General features: G+C 39.6%; 1 long non-coding RNA gene across 1 annotated transcript; it reads right to left on the bottom strand.

Annotated features, from left to right (window-relative positions):
* Positions 1-231: 231 nt before the first annotated feature.
* On the bottom strand, positions 232-5854 carry LOC121159434. The gene is made up of 3 exons (XR_005884364.1): positions 4869-5854; positions 2598-2805; positions 232-322 (listed from the first exon to the last, which is right to left on the bottom strand). It is a non-coding gene; the product is annotated as an uncharacterized LOC121159434 (long non-coding RNA).
* Between the last annotated feature and the right edge of the window lie 13312 nt (positions 5855-19166).

Raw genomic sequence — 19166 nt, 5'->3', positions numbered from 1 at the left:
AAAAGAGTTTATAGTAGAATCTGGGTGAAACTGAAAATTTCTTGTTCCTAGAGGTTGATTGGTAATTGATAGAAGTTGTATAGGCCATGATTTCACACAGAAGGCTCTCTGCTTAAATGCTTACAGGTGCTTTTATTTACATCATTAGAGATGTGTTTCTTTGATTGAAGTCTTTTCTGTCATTAAAATAAAAAATTCAGACCACAGTAAACCAGCATCAACTACTTACATTTACTATGAGTCAATTATTGAAATCTTATCCTAGAGATTTGCCAGTGCTTGAAGCAAAATGGAAAATAGTATTTCATGTCTGAATGGGATTCTGCAACAAATAACAGATTAGAGTTTGGGAGTTAGTTTAGATATTGAACATCATGTATACAAGAGGAAGAAAACAGATGGGAAGGCAATTTTTTCCCTTTATTAGGATATTTCTTCAAATGGTTCAATCAATTTATTGGAACAAATTCTAATGTTAAGAGATGCAAGGGCTGACACTGTGACACAATGAATTACACTCCGAATTACACCAAATCCCACATTGGAGAGACAGTTGGAATCCCAGCTACACTGCTCCTGTTCCAACTTCTTGCTTATGCGCCCAAGAAAGCAGCAAAATATGACTCAAGTTCTTGAACTCCATTCAAGAGGAGGACTGGAATGGAGTTCCTGGCTTCAGCCAGGTCCAGACCCAGATACGGTACTAGTACCCACTTTGGAACATGATTCAATGAATGGAAGATTCGTTACTTTCTCTCTCTCTCTCCCTCCCTCCACACAAATAAGTAGTTTTTAAAAATAATGTTTCTAGAACAAAAAGGGAGTTGTGCAAATAGCATTGCCTTGCTCTTTTTACTGTTTGTAACTGCTCCTTTCACTTGGCATAAGGCAGATATATTTTCATGAATGAATAAAACTAAAGCTTCAATGCTTAATAATGTTTCCTTCAAAGGTATCAATGGGAGATTGTGTAGCACTCCAACCCAACCCTTTTGCCCAAAATGCATCCAAACATTAAGAATCATTGGAGCAAGTGACAAAGTCAGTTTAAAATCAGCTAGTTTGCTGTCAATCTCCTGGCAATTCATTCTGTTTCTACTTTTTAAAGTCCAATAGCATGTAAATTTTTAAACTAGTCAATCAATTCAAGGTTTAAGAAATCTGCGGGTCAACTGACTCCTCCTCCTCCTCCTATGGGGCTACTTTGAAAGGTAAGACTTTGTTCAATATCTGAACTTGAGAATGTTTACTACAAAACAAATGAACAAAATGAATTCAAAACATTTTCCATCTGTCTTTTCCATTATGTGCTTAATGGATAACATACTTTAAAAATATACTGAAATGGTCAGCGCGGTATAACAGATTGACCTACCGCTTAAACATCCACATTTCATATCAGAGTGCCTGGGATGGAATCCCACCTCCACTTCTAACTTTCAGCTTTCTGCTATTGGCCCTGAGATACTGAAATTATGCTCTGAATATGTGGGTTCCTGTCACCTATGAGTAAGACCCAGACAGAGTTCAAGGTTTGTACCTTCAGCCTACCCAGTCATTCCTGTTATGGGTGTTAGAGGAGTGAATTCTTAGGCAGAAGGCCAGTGTGTGCGTCTTCCTGCCTTTCAAATAATTTTATAAAAGCTTAGATACTATCTAAGTATATTCTGTAGTAGGTAGAGCAACAATATTTCCTTACGGTTACCATATCCCTTCACTCACTCAAGACCTAGGATGGCTACTATTGAACATAGTGAGGACTCCTGTGCTCCTAGCTCCAACTGAACTGTCATCTGAACTCTAGAATTGTATATTAATTTTCTATTTGACCTCTAGTTGAGCATGATATATTTAAATCTGAAACTCAACAAAACTAAAAATGCCTTGTATCCCCTAGTCATCAGCATCTCAGTTACTGGTTCTCCATCTCCTCATTGCTTATACAAAAAATCTAGGATTCAGTTCTGTTTCCATGTATGACTTTAATCACCAGATTCTACATTAGCAAATCCTATGGATTCCAGACGAAGTCCAAGTATGAAGACCTGAGAACCAGGGGACCTAGTAATATAACTCTCATCTCAAGGCCAAAGATATGAGAACCTTGGTGGAAAGGAGGATCTTGGTGCATAGCTAAGTCCAAAGCCCCAAGAACCAAGAGTACCAATGTCTGAGAAAAGGAGATGGATATCTTAGTTCAAAGGAAATCAAATTCACCCTTCCCCACCTGCCTTGTTGTTCATTGGTTCGCAACAGATTGCAATATGCCCACCAACATCCATGAAGGTAGTTCTTTTTAATTCAGGCCATTGTTTCAAACATTAATCTTTTAGAAATACCCTCCCAGACTAACGCTAAATAATGGATTTCCAACTACCTGGGCATACCTTAGGCAAGTCAGTTTGAAGCAGAACTGATATGATACATTTATAACAAAGATTTAGAATTGGATTACACCCTTTTGAACGGAAAGAATGGTAATGGATAATACCTGCCAGTTACATAAATTTTTTAAAAAAGTTAATTTGATTTAGAACTAATGTCTTCACACAAGCCCACCTGTGTTGCCATTTTTGCAGCTGGTACAATGTACTTACTGGCAACGTGAAAGAAACAGGATGTTTTTCATTTCACATTCTTCTTAGAATCCTCAAGTATGGGGGAAAATGCTTCTTTGATCAGGTGGAATGACCTGACATAAAATCGGTGAATTCATAGAGCATTCTGGCCAACCCTGACAATGTACAAAAAATGATCAATGCATGCTGTCCTCCTGTGCTCTCTCTGCTTTGAAGAGTTTTCAGCCTGTTGGAAAAGAAACATCATATGAATTCAAAGCACTGTCTTATCAAATCCCCATAATTACTTTAACGATGAGGCACAAGCTGTGCATAGCCAGTGATTAAGAAATGCCACAATTAAAACAATATCACGAGACTAATCACAAAAGAGCTAAGCAGACTGTGCTGTCTTCCTCTCCAGTGTCTGGATGCTACATAGAAAAATATAATTCTTCTCTGCAGACACCACTAAAATCTTCCAACATATTTTTAAATCCCTGGCTGTCTGAGGGTGAGTAGGGTCAGGGAAGGATGGGTGGTGACAAATGGGGAAGAATCCTCAATGAAACTTGGGATTTGAGATAAGCCTTTCATTGTGAGAGGGGAAAATAACTAAAAATGATTCTTTGGGAAAATATTTTTTTCTTTTTATAAAAACTGTCTAACCAGAAAGCCAGATAGCTCCTGTAGTCCAGCCAAATTATCTAGAGGACACAAAGACCTGGCTGATATCTCCCCATTTACACTGAGGCTGCAATAATTTTCCTACTCAGAGTAGATGAGGAAAAGAAGACTCCAAGAGATAGTGTAAAATTAATCATTCCACTCAACCATCTACACAATGGCTAATGGCGTGAATACATACATGAGTGAATGTATCCCTATGTAAAGGACAGGCTTGCATGTTGCTTTTATTTGATTTTTATTGCTATCAAGTAGAAGAGGCAGTCCATAAGGACACAGCTTGAAACTGCAAAGGAAATCTGGCGCAGAAGATCTGATTGCTGAGAAATGGCTACAAACAATTTGAACTGATTTTACTTCATTCCAAGGTTAACCCTAACAAAACTGTACAAGTAGAATCGCTTGGTGGTGGGAGGGTTCTACACAAGACTAGGGGACTTAGAATTGGTGGAAAGTATGCTGCAAAGCTTGCATTAGTTCAGCTGACCCTAGTTCATCTGCCTTTTTTTTTTTCTGAGACTTCCTAAAACTACAGTTTATAGAATTCTAGTCTGGACTGCTGACACAGGAAGTCTGGGAGTGGGGCCCAGTCATCAGTGCTGTACCAACATCTCCAGGTAATTCTGACATTTGCTCAAGCTGAGAGCCACTGACTCTGAGCCTCCTCCGTCATCTATTGATAGAGAGTTGTGAAAATCTAAATATGTCACATCTGGGTGTTGCGTGCCTCTCTTTTGTCTCTAACTTTATAATCAGGAATAGTTAACTGCCAATCTCCTCTACAGCAAAGAGGGAATATGAGTAAACCCATCCACATATTAAATCAGAAAAGGGGAGCTAGAATAGCATATCTTTGAGTAGAGTGATGCTACTTGGGGAGGGGGGGAGGAATACTTTATGCTACCATTACACATTGACTCTTAAAAATAGAATAGATCATAAGCTCCCTGATTCCCAGTCACCTTGAACATTCTTCAGCATTGGCACTATGCTGTGGGTCATGTGTTTATATCATATACATATTGGTTCAAATGAACAAAGTATTTATCACACATTACCCTGCCTCAGTGAGGCAGTCCTCTTTGAATCTACTGTATCTCCATAGTGTCTTCTAGATCACTGTCTCACCTGGCTATTTGTATCAAACTGGAAATAGTCAGAAATGTCCACTTCCCAGGTCCCTAGCTTAAAAAATCAGATCTTATTGGAAAAGCATGAACCTCATTTATTCAATAAATGTTAAAATGTGTGACTATCAGGTATTAGAAACTAGAGAAACAAATTTAGATATGACATTGCCCTACCCTAAGAGCACAATTTAGTAGAAGGCAGCACATTCATGTGCGTAATTAAACACAATAGGGTCTACTGGTATTTATGATGGATGTGAGCACAGATTAAGGTAAATATACACTTGTTACTTTCAAATCTACCTCTAAGTGTTCAATAGTACTGTGTCTGAAAATACTCTCTATACTTCTAACACTGTTAACTCCACAAAGATGAAGGACATGTGCTGGATAAGGGAGGGATAATGGCTAGAATTTATCAGTTTGTAGTCAGCCAAGAACATGAAGATCCAAAAAGTAAACCCTTCCGTTACAGACATCTGAACATACTCACCTCAAATACTTTTGTTGGGCTGTATTCCGAATCTGTGTGGCAGCTCATTTGTGCCTCCTTGTCGACCAAAGTCAAGGCCCAAGGCTTGGCAAAATTAATTCCAGCAGTATGCCATCCGCTCCCCCTCTTTGCTACCACAGTGATTCCAGACTTTGTGCAAATCTACCCTAAGTACCTAGGAACCATAACTACAAAAATTGATTTCCTTAAGGAGCAAATGGAATGGAGTTGCCAAAAAAGTTTCTAGGAGGATATGCCTGGAATTTGGGACTTTTGATTTGTGTTTCTACAAACCCTGGGCAAGCTGCCCTACTAAAATTACCATTAAGTTGAATTTATGACCAAGTAATGGTGCATTTGCTCATTAAAGGCAGATCCTCTCTATCTGTCTGAGCTTGAGTGTGACCTGCATGGGAAAACAATAAATCGTGAGCCCTGAGCTGGTCTTTTGTGTACCTTGGGACTGGAGAGGAGATACCAAAGTGGCTAAGGTCAGCTTTGGGACTTGTGTCTCAGGAGGGCAGAAAACTCAGCCTGAGGATTTGCTAAAGGATCAAGGAAAGAATTGATAACCAGTGCACTGGCATGATTCTTCAGCTGGAATGCCTCTGAAACAGTTCCCAAAGGGCACCAAGCATGAGGGAAGATTCTTGAACACAGAATGAATTATGTGACCTGGGGTGTATTTTACTCTGCCTGCAACCTGGGTGTCTTTATGAAAAACACTTGGCCCCAGCAATCTTGTCATCCATTAAGTAGGTGGAATAAAGGCTGCAACCCAGATGGAGCATGCAAGACACCAAGAGACATCCTCCCAAAGCTGTTAGTGACCTTCAGTGAGCTTCCTTAACTCTTTTGTTACAATCAGAAACAAAAACTAGATGAAAGTAAAGCCTGACTACAATCCTCAATACCAAATTATGGGATGCTGACAGCGGATGTTCTTGCTTGGACTTTCCAATGCTGTTTCTCCTTCAGATTTCTGCCCGGAAGAGACAGTAATTTTAGTCTCTAATATTCAGTAAGTGCTGCAAACTTCAGACCAAGTAATTGTATTAAATCCATTACTTACTTCTTGTGATCCTCCTTACTACTACAGGAGGAGGGAACTTCTAAGTAAATTACTGGTGAGACATTTGAGGTTTATAGAACCAATCTTTTGGTTGATGGTGTTGAGACTCAGATTCATATTGGGCTACCTCTACTTCTTGAGCACTAACAGAGGCAACAACATAGACAAGAGTTTCAACCATTCCAATTTTTAGAGCAGCAATAAAGAGTATTGTTTTTTATCTTCTCTAATCTCGGTGTGTGTCACTCTGCCTTTCAAAGAAATCTTGAAAAAAATACCCAGGAATTCATTTTTAAAACTATTAGATTAAAAACTTCAATATTACAGACCTAATAGATTACTTGGAAGTTTCCCTTTTCTATCATCTCCATGATACAGAAATACATTGAAAAGCTCTGCCTCTTTGACAAAAAAAAAAAAACCTGTAGTCAAGAAATTTAAATTAGAAGATCAAGAGAGACAATCAAGATAACTCCATTCATTATTCTGACTCTTCCCCCCCCTTTTTGTTACAGGTTTGATCATTTTTGTATCATAATATAAATCTTTTTGTCCAAGAGATAATGACATGTTATTTGAAATTCTATTCCTCTAAAAAATTTATTCCAACCATTTCCTGAACTAAATTATGAACTTCTTTATAGTTCACCATCCTGTGAGAGAGTTTATGCATGTAAGGCTTTCTATAGAGACACAGAATAAATCCAGACTTCTGGTGCATTGTAGTTTGGTGGTCTGTGCGTTCTCTCTCTCCTCCCAGTGTTGTAAACTGTTATTCTACATGCTGTCAGTGTGGCCTCCCTGCTTATAATCTATCTTGTTTTATAAATAATTATCAGGATAAGAGTCTGAGGGCAGATCCCTGTGTCTATTATAAAGTGTACAGGCTTCATGACATGTATTTTCACATTATCATTTGGTTTACCCTGAGTTGACAACAGTTTTCCCAACAGTTATGTTTGAACAAAGACATATTGTGAACTTAACTTTGATATCTTTTCCAAGTTACACAAACATATATAGAAATAGATGGATGTAGATGATACAGAACCATGAGATGTCAAGCATGGGTGTTTACTTAGACTTCACAGACCAATTAGAATGCTATAAGAAATCATGAGTCTCCAAATTAGAGACTGTTTTTTTAAAGTCTGCTCAAATCCTAGAATCCAAGTTTAAATATTACTTACCACAGTGCTTATTTAGACTACAATGCTTTATGCATAAAAGTTGCTTGATAAAAGCTAACTAAAGTCAACTTTACAAAACAGACATTCGATGCCTAACCCTTGAATGGCTTGCTAATACCTCCCCCAAGATCCATCTAAGCTAATCTTTCGGCTTAAAGGTTAGTAAGACATTTTACATGTTAAAAACTTTCTTGTTAAGGCCATCGCCAACATTAATAACATGAAAATATATGTCACACCATAAGAGAAAGCATTTTCAAGCCCTGGTTCCTATGCTTGCTAGTATGTGCAGCAGACTGCTCCAGTCTGTCCCACATACCATTCAGCTCTTATACACATCAATGAGCATGGGAACCTAGTTCAAAACAACCAACCCCACTATACAGCCCATACTCATTCCAGCAGATCCTGTCAAACCAGGCCCTCCCCCTTCCCTGGCTCTCAAGCTCACCAGTGGGAATTGCAGTCCATCAGAGAACTGCCCACAGTTTCCCTACTGGGTCCACCCCAGTCCCAGATTTTGTACTCTCCAGGTGCTTCTACAGTCTAGCTTGACAGGATTTGCCCCCATTCTCAATACTTGCCAGCTGATGCTGCAGCAAGGCCCAACCAATCTGCCCTTACTCTAGCTCATGCTTACACCAGTAGATACAGTTGGTTAGTGCAGCCTGGCTCCCCCGCCAACCCTGCTCACATGCAGGCCAACAAGTTTGTATCCCTGCCCAATCTGGTCTGCCCCTGGTTCCAGTACTCACACTAAGCCAGAAGCTGAGCCCCTCCTGATCCAAACAGACTGCCCCTTCCCACTTCAGTTTCATATGTGTTGAGGGTGCTACAGCCCAATCTGACACCTTGGCATTTGCTGGTGGATGCTGTAGCCTGGCCTGGCCCTGTCTGCCCTCAGTTCCAGCTCATGCTGGTGGGTGCTGACACCCAGCCCAGCCGAGCCAGCCCCCACTCCCAGCCCTAATATGAACTGACTGGTGTTGCAGCCCAACCTGGCCTGTCCTGCACCCCATCCTGGTTCTCAAATCTGCCAGTGCATGTAATGAACTAGTCCAGTCTCCACAACTTCTAAGTGTCTTCCTATTACTACATTTCTAGGAATGTCAAATGGCTTGACTGGACTTGCCCCATAAATGACAATACAATAACTTGTGTTCTCAGAGTCTCATCTTGGGACTCACTGCTTAGAACACATTCACAGAGCTGGAAGAGAAGCCTAGCAGCCAGAGAATGAGATGATCACGAACTAAAGTCACTGCCCAAATCAGCCCTGCAGAAATTACTTCGGGATGGGATGTTTAAACTTTCACTGATCAAATATGCTCAGCTTGAGTTCTGTCTGCTACCAGTAAGAGCCAGCACAGACACAAAAAATCTATACATGGCCTTCTAGAGAAACGAAGAACCGAAAAGCAGCTAAGAGCTTCTTCTCATACAGAGGGGCTCCCAGCCATTTCAGGTTTCTGTTGTGGCATAGTGAGCCATCCCAAATCACAGTGACTGAAATAGTAACTACTTGGCATAAAAACCTGCCATTTAGGCAGGTCTCAATGGAGAAGAGTTACCTGAGTGGGGTTTGATGTTATACCTCCAAAATACGTGTATGACTGGAAAGTCGTAAAAAAAAACAGTTTCTTTCAACATGAACCTCACCCTTGGGGTGGCTTATTTCTTATCACGTTGATACTAAATTCTAGGAACAAGCATCTAAAGAGACAACAAAAAGAAGCAGCTGGTCTCTTGGGATATGCTTCTAAATCTTACCAAATCAAATGCCAGTTTACAAATCTATATCTTAGGAGATTTGCTGTGCTAGATTTCTTTTTTTTCTTGATCTGGGGAGCCAGTGGCCATTAATCTCTTCCAAGGCTCTTGAATGGATGTAGGGACCCAAGTAGCTAGGCCTTTTTCTCCTGCTTTCCCAGGTACATTAGCAGGGAGTTGAATCAGAAGTGGAGCCACTTGGACATGAACCAGCACCCATAGGTGATGCCAGCACTCTAGGCAGCAGTTTAACTTGTTATGCCATGGAACCAGCTGTGCCAGTTTCTCATATTCTACTGGTCAAGTAGCAATGTACCCAAATTAAAGGTGAGAAGCTATAGACCATTCCCTTTACCTATGGAACAAAGGAGTTTCAAGGCATTTGCAGGACATATTTGAGAGCCACTACATCAGAATGCCACACAAACACTACAGTCCAAAAGTACCTGAATATTTTGGACCCTGTTTTAAGTCCTTGCTTTCTGAGAAAGCAAAGTTCTGTGTGTGTATTCACCTTGACCACAAACCTAGTATTATAAACAAAACCATCCTCTGCTGTCATGTGTGATTTTTGGCACCCAATTTGTTTGACTACTTTACAAACAGAACTGATGACACTGCATTTTGAAATCAACCAACAAGGCCAACAAGGCCTCTGTACCCTGAAACCTCAGGTCATACTGCCCCAAACTAGTACACACTTAGTAATACTGCAAATTGGTATAAGCCAACTTGTCTCTACATTTTGTCAGATTTTCTTGGTTAATTTTTTTATTGCAATATTTGTATAAAACAAGTTAAGTGAAAGCCATGACTGCTGCTCTTACCTAACCATTAGGTTGCAAGTATAACAAAAGTAAATCTCGAACCACATTCTGTTACCTAGAAATATTCATTAACAAGCAAGCTCCAAAATAGTTTTAAAACCTATTCCTGGGAGTTTGAGGAAGCTTTGGAGTCTATCTTTCAGGCATTTAAACAGGCTTTATAGCGATGGTCTAACAAAAACATCAGCAAAGCTTCAAACTGAATCAGACAACTGAGATTTAAGTATATAGAGGCACAAAACCAAAAGTTCCACCCCAGGAACACTGTGAAGATATGAAGATTTAGGGCTTGCTAGGTTCTTCAGTTTTTCTTCTTTCAAAGACTAAACTGCCCATGTGCTCTTTCAGACACATATCTTCTGCACCCTGCATTTTCCCCCAAGAATAATTCTACTATCCCTTACATTCATCAATGGAGCCTAAAGGCAGACGGAAATAGCAACACATGTTGAACACTGGGGTTTGGATTTCTATATAGAGTATGATGGGAAGGTGTTGTGCAAGAACTGGCTTGTACTGTTATGTAAGTCAAGCAGATGTATCAATTCCAACCCAGCCTTTGGTAACCTCATCCAGGACCCCTTGAAATCAGCCATGGTAGGCGCATGTACTTTACCACAATCAACCAGTTCTACAAACCAAGCCTCCTCTCTTCTCAAAAATGACTGTCAAATATACATGAGCCTAGTAGTCAGAGTAACCTACTCTGCCATGGGAGCTAAAGTCACTATTAACTGTACTATTTGTTTGGAATATTCTAAAGTACTTTACTAATAAATTAAGTAGATATTGGAATTTTGCATATAGGTCATTGTACTTAAATATCTACTTGGTTATATGCGTATGTTAATCCTGCCAGATCATTATATTTTTTAACTTCCAGGGTAGTAATGTTGAACAGCGTATAAAAACCAAGAAAACTAGCATGTCATCATCAGGGTGAACTAGATGACAATAAATTTCTTGTAAGATTATTCCTTCATGATTATGATTGATGTAGAATGACATATTAATCTAACCTTAGCTTTCATTAAGCTCTGATAGTCTTCTTTTTTAAAAATACATTTATTTTATTTTCATTGGAAAGTCAGATATACAGAGAGGAGGAGAGACAAAAAGGAAGATCTTCTGTTCATTGATTCACTCCCTGAACAGCTACAATGGCCAGAATGGCTCCCATCTGAACCCAGGAGCTCGGAGCTTCCTCTAGGTCTCCCATGCGGGTGCAGGATGCCAAAGCTTTGGGCTGTCCTCGACTGCTTTCTCAGGTCACAAGCAGGGAGCTGGATGGGAAGTGGGGCTGCCGAGATTAGAACTGGAGCCCATATGGGATCCTGGCCTGTTCAAAGCAAGGACTTTAGCCTCTAGGCTACAACACCAGGCCCTCTCGATAGTCTTCTAAATTAAGACATGGTCCATAATTTTAAGTGCAACATAATGATTTCGAGTCTCAACTTCAGAGTGCCTCTTAGCTATATGACCTTAGATGAATAATTTCTGAGTTTCAGTTTCCTTATATACAAAATGGGGTGACAAAAACGAGGTCACCCACATAAAAGCATTTGTACTTTAAGATTGCTGCCAAGTGCTGGTGATGATTATGAAAGTACCTCACAAAGAACTAGCTTTCGACCCACTAGGAACAGGCCAGGGATGCACTCTTCTGCTCATTAAAAATCACTAAAGTGCTTACGTAACTCCTTTTTAAAAATTCAAACTTTTTTTTTAAAGACTGGGCTTTTTTTTTAAAGCCAGAGTTGAAGAAGGAGGGAGAGACAGAGATTGAACTTTCATCCACTGGTTTGCTCTCCAGATTGCTGTAACAGTCAGCCCTGGATCAGGCCGGTGCCAGGATTCGGGATTTCAAGGTCTCCCGTGCCCAACAGGTCAGCCAACTCGCATTGTTTTTCCCAGACCATTAACAAGGTGCTGGATTGGAAGTAGAGCATCTGGGACCTGAGCCAATGCCCACATGGGATACCAGCATCACAGGAGGCCGCTTTGCCCGCTGTAACACGAACAGCGGCCCAGAGAAGTCAAACCTTTAGTGAAAGAATAAATGTGATTTTGTATAAAGTTTTAGAACATAGCAAAGGAGGTTGCACAACTGACTCATAGTAAGGTTAATTGAGCCTGACACAAACCCCTAAATAAAACATCAGCAGAATCCTGGGAGTGACGAGTCATTCAGAACATGAGTACATTCGGTGCATTAGTCAATACGTTAGCAGCTTCAATCAAGCAATACAGAAAAAGGTCATGAGCCAATTGGGTTACTCCTAGAATTTAAGATTCTTGAAAAAAAAAAAAAGCTAATGACATGACCATATAAGGTAATGAGAAGACAGGTGAAGAGCAATCCGTGATTCTGACAAAGCTGACAAAACCATGAAAACCTGAAAAGCTGTACAAAGGAAAGAAAGCAACTGAATTGGGAAGCAATGGGCTTCTTGGCAGAAACTGACAATAAATAAGCTAAATATCATTTCAAATTTGAAACTTTAGTTTGCACATTGATGTCCCTCTGTCTGGTCTGATATGACCACATTTCTGTCAATGCAGTAAATAAGAGGAACAGACTCCACGGAAATAAAAATGCTATCACTGGGATCTGGTATTGTAGCCTCGTGGCTAAAGTCCTTGCCTTGTACATGCCAGGATGCCATATGGGTGCCAGTTCTAATCCCAGCGGCCCCGCTTTGCATCCAGCTCCCTGTTTGTGGCCTAGGAAAGCAGTCGAGGACAGCCCAAAGCCTCGGAACCCTGCACCCACATGGGAGACCCACAAGAAGCACCTAGTTCCTTCAGATCAGCTCAGCTCCGGCTGTTGCAGCCACTTGGGGAGTGAATCAGCAAACTTCCTCTCTGTCTCTTCTCTCTGTATGTCTGATTTTGCAATAAAAATAAATAAATTTTTTTATATGCTATCACTGGCGATCAAATTGTGCACACGTGAAATCCAGTATCCCAACAGACATCAGAGTTGTTCCCATTCACCTTTAAATTTACTAGCTTTCCGTCCTCTATCCATGAAACTGTTATATAGTGGATGCAGAAAGAGTATTTGTTTTTGTATTCTTACTGTATGCATACAATAAAAACATCACTGCTTGATTCATTATTGCTCTAGTGCACTATAAACCCTACTAAGATTTTTATTTTTTCCATTCACCAGTGTGTCCCATTAAACGTCACAATTACATGATTCAAGTCTATTAATTGTTAGCTCACCACCTATACATGGCATTTTGGGGAAAGGGTGAATTTGTGTTCTACAGGAACACGCTAGAATTTCCCAGTGAGACACAGAGTAGGATGAATGACCATGTACAATTTCAATCAACATCCTACTGGACTCTCAAGACATTCCAAACTTTGTGCAAACACTCTCCATCAGTGTTGAGGAACTGCAATATTTCCACCACCTACTCTATCAGAAGAAAGATGTGTTACAAAAGGAAGTAGGTCTGTATGTCAGGTACCCAAAAACATACACAAAATACGCTTGGTTCTGCAACTTAACATGTATGCTGTTATTCACTTCAGTTAAAATACAGCACGAATTTTGGAAGCACTGTAGCCCATCTGTTTAATAACTGAGTTATGTTAAGTGAACAAATTTCACTCCCCATCCCTTGTTATTTTTTTTCAGTTTTTATTAGGGTACATTTTCATTTCACTTCACAACCAAAGGCCTAACATTCTATTAGGTAAAGATTTTGACACATTGCAAGTAGGGCCTATGAAACAAAAGAATGAACAAAAGCTGTAAACAATAATCAACTCTCACTCATATAGATTATGCTCTTTTGTGCTCTGTATTGGTTGTTATAGATTAAGGAAAACATTTTTTTTCTTTGTGGGACTGGTTTATTTCACTAAGCATAGCAGTTAGCTCTAGATTTTGAGAGGAATGCAAGATACAAAATGCTAGCTTTGTAACTGCCTATTTTGCTTGAATTGTAACAACTTTAATTGTTGATAGCAAATTGTTGATAGCAAACTTTAATTGTTGATAGCAAATTGTTGGTATCAAAGAGCAAATCTGATAGATAACATAAATAACACTGTATGGATTAGATACTTTTATATGAAACACACCATGGCTTTGGTCTTTGTAGAGTCATTTACCATGCACCCAGAAAACTGACACATCCAGGTGGGCAGTGCTAACTCATGGGAGTCAAAATGGAGCCTAAATAGATGTTTAGGTTGGCCTGGGAAGGCTGCTGCAGTTGATTTTTTGACAGATGATCTCACTGTATCATTAGAGTGCAATAGCCAGCCCTGCAGCCCCTTTGGAAGCTCCTGCCTTTTAAGGTATGGAGGACAGACCAATGCGGTAGTTAGATTCCTTCAGTGAGGAATTTGGTAGGAATGGCTAGTCCTGGAATGTCAGCCTCTCTTGGTTATGTTGAAACTGTTATGGCTACTGAAGATGACTCCCCTAACCACTCCGCTGACCTTGAAATGGGAATGGGAGTGCTCCCCCTGCTGCACAACGAAGGGGCTGGCATGCTGATTTTCCCTGTCTCAGACCCATCCTCTCAAAATACTGCAGAGATGAAAAAAGGTGAAGTTTGCTGGTCTGTCACTGGGAGAAGTTTTGCTTACTGTGTTACCTTATTCTCCCCAGGACAGATTGGTTCCTCTTTAGTGGCTGGGACCACTGAGTCACATGACCATTGTGTTCACTGGGAACCTCCCATGTGTCCCCAGCAACAGCAGACAGCTTCACACGACATAGTGTTCCGAGCATGAGAGGCGGTCTGCTCAGTGGTAGAGCTGGAAGGCTCTGCCCATGTCTCCTACAAGCTTACCACTAAATAGCCTTAGAACTCATGCATTTCTTGACAGTAAATACCCGTGTATATCTTTAGCTGAGAGTTTGGCTCTTTTACTTTTAGAACCAGGTTATCAATTATATACACATGACACCACACTTGATGGGCCAGTTCTTCCTTGGCTGTAAAGTCAGGCTAAGGATTCTGTCCAAACAAGTAAGTATCTGTAATCCATCCTTCACAAATTTATATCATGGTTTTCCTTTTCCTCTTAATGTGTGGCACAACTCTTAAAGTACAACATGTCAGGAATCCTTTCTGAGAGATAAAATAATGAACTGTAGTCCAGGTCTTTCTGAGTAACCCATAACATGTTTTTGTCTTGTTTTGTTTTTAAGATTTTTCTGCCAAAATCAAGGCTACTAATGTGGTCTCTGGCTCTCTGAGATTACAAACAAAATTAATCAGACTCCCACTCCTTAACAAATCAAAGATAATTGTGTTCTTAAAACACATAAGGACTGTTCTAGCTAAATTCACTGTCTACAACAATCTCAGGCCACACAGTCATTGTTGGTCTAGGTGTGCAGTGTTTTTCCCAGTGAATTGGATGGTCACATTTTTATTCCTTCCTACTTCTTTATTATAAAACACTCTCTTCCACCCCCACCTTGTGTACATATTAGGAAAAATGACCCAGAAGTATCCTTACTTAACTCATCATTTTCCCTAAACACTCCTCCCTACCACCTTATCCCACCTAACAGGGTGGAACATTAGTTGGATTCCATTTAGTTCTCTTCAAAATATTGTCTTAAAAAAATTAATTGGGGTACAGAAATTTTAGAGACTTGCTCAAATTTCACACAGCACATCAGTGATACATCTAATACCATCTTCTTTTTCCTTCCAAAACAATCGCCCAGAAGTATTACATTAATCTGTTTCAAAACGTCTTGTTTTATGCATGATCCCTCTATTTACAATTAGAATAGTAAGCATTTATATTAACACTGTATGCCTAATACCTAAAACTGACACTTTCATGGTGAAGAATCTTTCTTGGTGCTGGTATTGCTGCATCCCAGGTAAAGCCTCCACGAGCAACACTAGCATCACATATGAAACTGACTCATCTTCCTAGCTGCTTCACTTCTGCTTCAGCTCCCTGGTATCAGCTTTTGAAAACCATCAGAAGACAGTCCAACTATTTGGACCACTGTTGTCCATGTGGAAGGCCAAGAGGAACCTCCTGTCCTGGATCTAACCATTACAGCCATCTGGGGAATGAAAGAGCCAATGGAGGATGGTCTGTGTCTGTCCCTCCCACTCTCTCTGCAGCTGACTTATAAACAACTTATTAGAAAGAGCTGATTTTTCATCTTGGAGTTCCAAGGAAGTGTTCTAATACTGGCTCAAGGGGTAATCAATAAATACTTGTGTTGTGATGAAATATTCATTTCAAAGGGCTCAACCAAATATTTCCAGTGACAAGGAAGGCACGATGGGAACAGGAAGCCGTCAACTACAAGATTTTCTCATTTCAAATTATTTGGATAAGAAAAGGAAAAAAGCAGAGAAAGGTAAAAATATAAAGAGATAGAGGCCTCCCTTGACACTATTTCCAAACAAGACACAGTGACCGGGAAATTCAGGAAAGACAGACTTACTGCCTCCTTTGCCCCAACTCAAACCACGTTGCACTTGGTAATAAAGTGGATTTTTTTCAGTCATAATTTAAAAGCATACCCAGTTTTCAGTAAATAGAGAGCTTTCACTGACAAGTTCACAAAAGTAATTCAACATTAACTATGAACATTGAGTCAGTTTTCAAAATGACGAAGCAATGTCAAAAAAAAAAGCAAAGGTAAAATAAACAAATTGTACAATTGTTTTTATAACAACACTTCCATGCTTTCAATGTTCGTAGGTACACTTCCTTCTCAGACATGAACAAGCTTGAGGCCTCTCTACTCAACAGGATTCCTAGAAGGTCTTTTATACATAAAAGCTTATGACACAATGCACCTACTTAGCTATTTCTAGTTTCTTGTCATAAGTCATTTTGCAATCCACTTACCTCACAATGTACCTGCTTTGTAATTTCACTTTTTCTATGGTGTTTTGCTGCTTTTCTCTAGAAAATTTATCAAGCCAAATGATTCAGATATGAATTCCAGAACAAGTATTGATTTCCACAAAATTGCTTGACATTGACTAGTCTCCAAATACTGCTTTGTATTCTTAAAACTTCACTGTGTGATCATAAACAACCTGTTTAGTTGGTGACCTGATTCAGTAGATTCATATATATTGCACAAGGGAGACAATGAGAGCATCAAGAAGACTGGTGACTTTTCGAAGCATCTTGAAACCAGACCACTATGGAGCCAACAGTCATGGGGATTCTTAAGCCAGTGCTCTCCTGTCTCTCAGACTGAATTCTGCTTCTCAACCTTTTTTTTTTTTTTTTACTTTAAGAGACACATAAAAATCACATTTATGGGAGAACCACATTATGATACTTGTTCACATTTTATAATGTCCATGTGAGATGCCTATATCTCTAAGATGTAACATTTCTTTATGGTGATAGCTTTCAAAATTTCATCTAGGCTTTTTAGAGAAAACTAAATAGTATGTTAGCATTTGCTATACTTATCCTATTGGGTAATAGAACCCCAGAACACCTGACTCCTATGCAAATGTAACTTAATCAAATGTTAATCAAATGTTCCTCATTTCTACCCACCCTTCTTGCCTCCCCTAGTCTCTAGAAAACCTATTATCCTTTTTAAGTTACATGTTTCTCCCCATGTAAATGTCACGCATTGATTTTCTTTCTCTTATGCAGATATCAGGAAAGGAATCCTTTGCCCTTGATTTATTCCAAAATATAAAGAAACTATTCCACCACCCATCATGAGTTTCCCTGAAATTCTGAAGAAACATTTCAACTTGATCTTTCCAGTTAGGGCAAACGTACAAAAGTATTGCACAAAGCAACAAGTATGTGAGAACTTCTAAGACCTGTTGAATGAAGCAACAGCCTAACTTTGAATCCTTAAGATCAAGAGCACCAGGAGCCACAGTAATAGAAGGAATTCAGCACCAGACTCTTCTGGGCCTACTGTTGATATCTCATACACACACACACACACACACACACACACACACACACACACACACACACTTTCAATCTCGGGTCCTTTCCACACACTCTTTCTGAGACTAACCTTCCCCAAGTGCTCATCACTGATTTCTTCCCAATAGGACTTAGAGAGTTTAGATTTACCTTTCTTAGAGGTAAATCAAGCTCCCCAAATGTGTTCCCGTTCAGAGCTCCAGTTACAATTACAGTTAAATTACCACTTGCAAAGTCTTACACTACAGGAAGTTTTGGGAAATTAGGCAGCACTCTTGTATGTTTGATGCAATATGCCCCTCACCTACCTTGAGGCCTGATATGTTGAATAATGCCATGCCTTCCATTTTGTTAAGGACCCATGATCATCGAGTCCTTATGCTGGTAACTGAGGATACATTAATGAAGCTCAAAGGAGAGACATAAAAGCCAAACTTTTAGTGTCAGGAAGAAAATGGGATGACAAGAGAGAAACTAACAGACCTTGAAGAGATGGAGAGGAAGCCATCTTAGGCATAGCAGTAATGGTAGGCAGGTGTTAAGTGGCAACATTCAAGCTGAGATGTAAAGAATGAGAAGTCAACACTGAAAAGTAGGCAAGAATGTTCAGAAAGAGGATGAGCAGTAAGTGTAAAAGACCTTGGTGTAATCAAGAAACAGAAAGATGTCCCCATATACAGATAGCAAGTGGGAAAGTAAGTGGCCTTGTGGAATCAGATCATTCAAAAACTAGCAGGACATAGTGAGGAGTTGGAATTCTATTGAAAGGGCAATGGAAAGACATTGAATGATCATAAGCAGTTATTTCACATGTCCATGTTTTGTTTTTACAATGAGATTTGTTTTATATCTTGACAGTAGCTTCTGGGAGGAGGATGTAGAATAAGGAGATAAAAATAAAAACTGTGTGACCAGCTTACTGGCTGACATAAACATCCAGGCAACCAGTGATACTCTGGACAATACTAGTGATGGCAATTATGGAAATAAGTGGATGTATTTGGATGTCTAGGGTAAAAGAGAGAAAGATAACTCTTGGATTTCCAGGTACAATTTACAGAGACAGGTGTACAGGGGAATAAAAAGCGATTGGGGAAAATTGAAAGTTCCAGTGTATGTATATTAAGCATGAAACATCAACTGGTAAAGTATTATACATTTGTTGATTAAAATACTTGTTAAATCATTGAATATAGTTCTTCTTCCACTTAGGATGCAAAACTGTAAACAAATATTACCATCACCCAAATAGAACAACTTGATAATCTGCACAGTTAAATAAATGCTGCTTCAAAAAAAAAAATGAGGGGGTCATCTACAGAACACTAATGCCTGAGCTCATCAGTGAGCTGTGGTTGCAAAATAATCAGAAAACTAAGCTCCAAAGGGTGAAAGGTTCCTCTTGTGCAACATGCGACACCCAAATATTCCACCCCCTGAAGGGAGAGGAGGAGAAAGAGGAAGTTATAGGAATAGGTAAGAAGAGAGTTGCTGAAATGTAACATAAGTT

This window comes from Ochotona curzoniae, unplaced genomic scaffold, assembly GCF_017591425.1.
Source record: "Ochotona curzoniae isolate NIBS_2020 unplaced genomic scaffold, NIBS_Ocur_1.0 contig_1014, whole genome shotgun sequence".
Lineage (NCBI taxonomy): Eukaryota > Metazoa > Chordata > Mammalia > Lagomorpha > Ochotonidae > Ochotona > Ochotona curzoniae.
The sequence above is the reverse complement of the archived record's forward strand: the minus strand, read 5'-3'. Positions and strand labels throughout refer to the sequence as shown.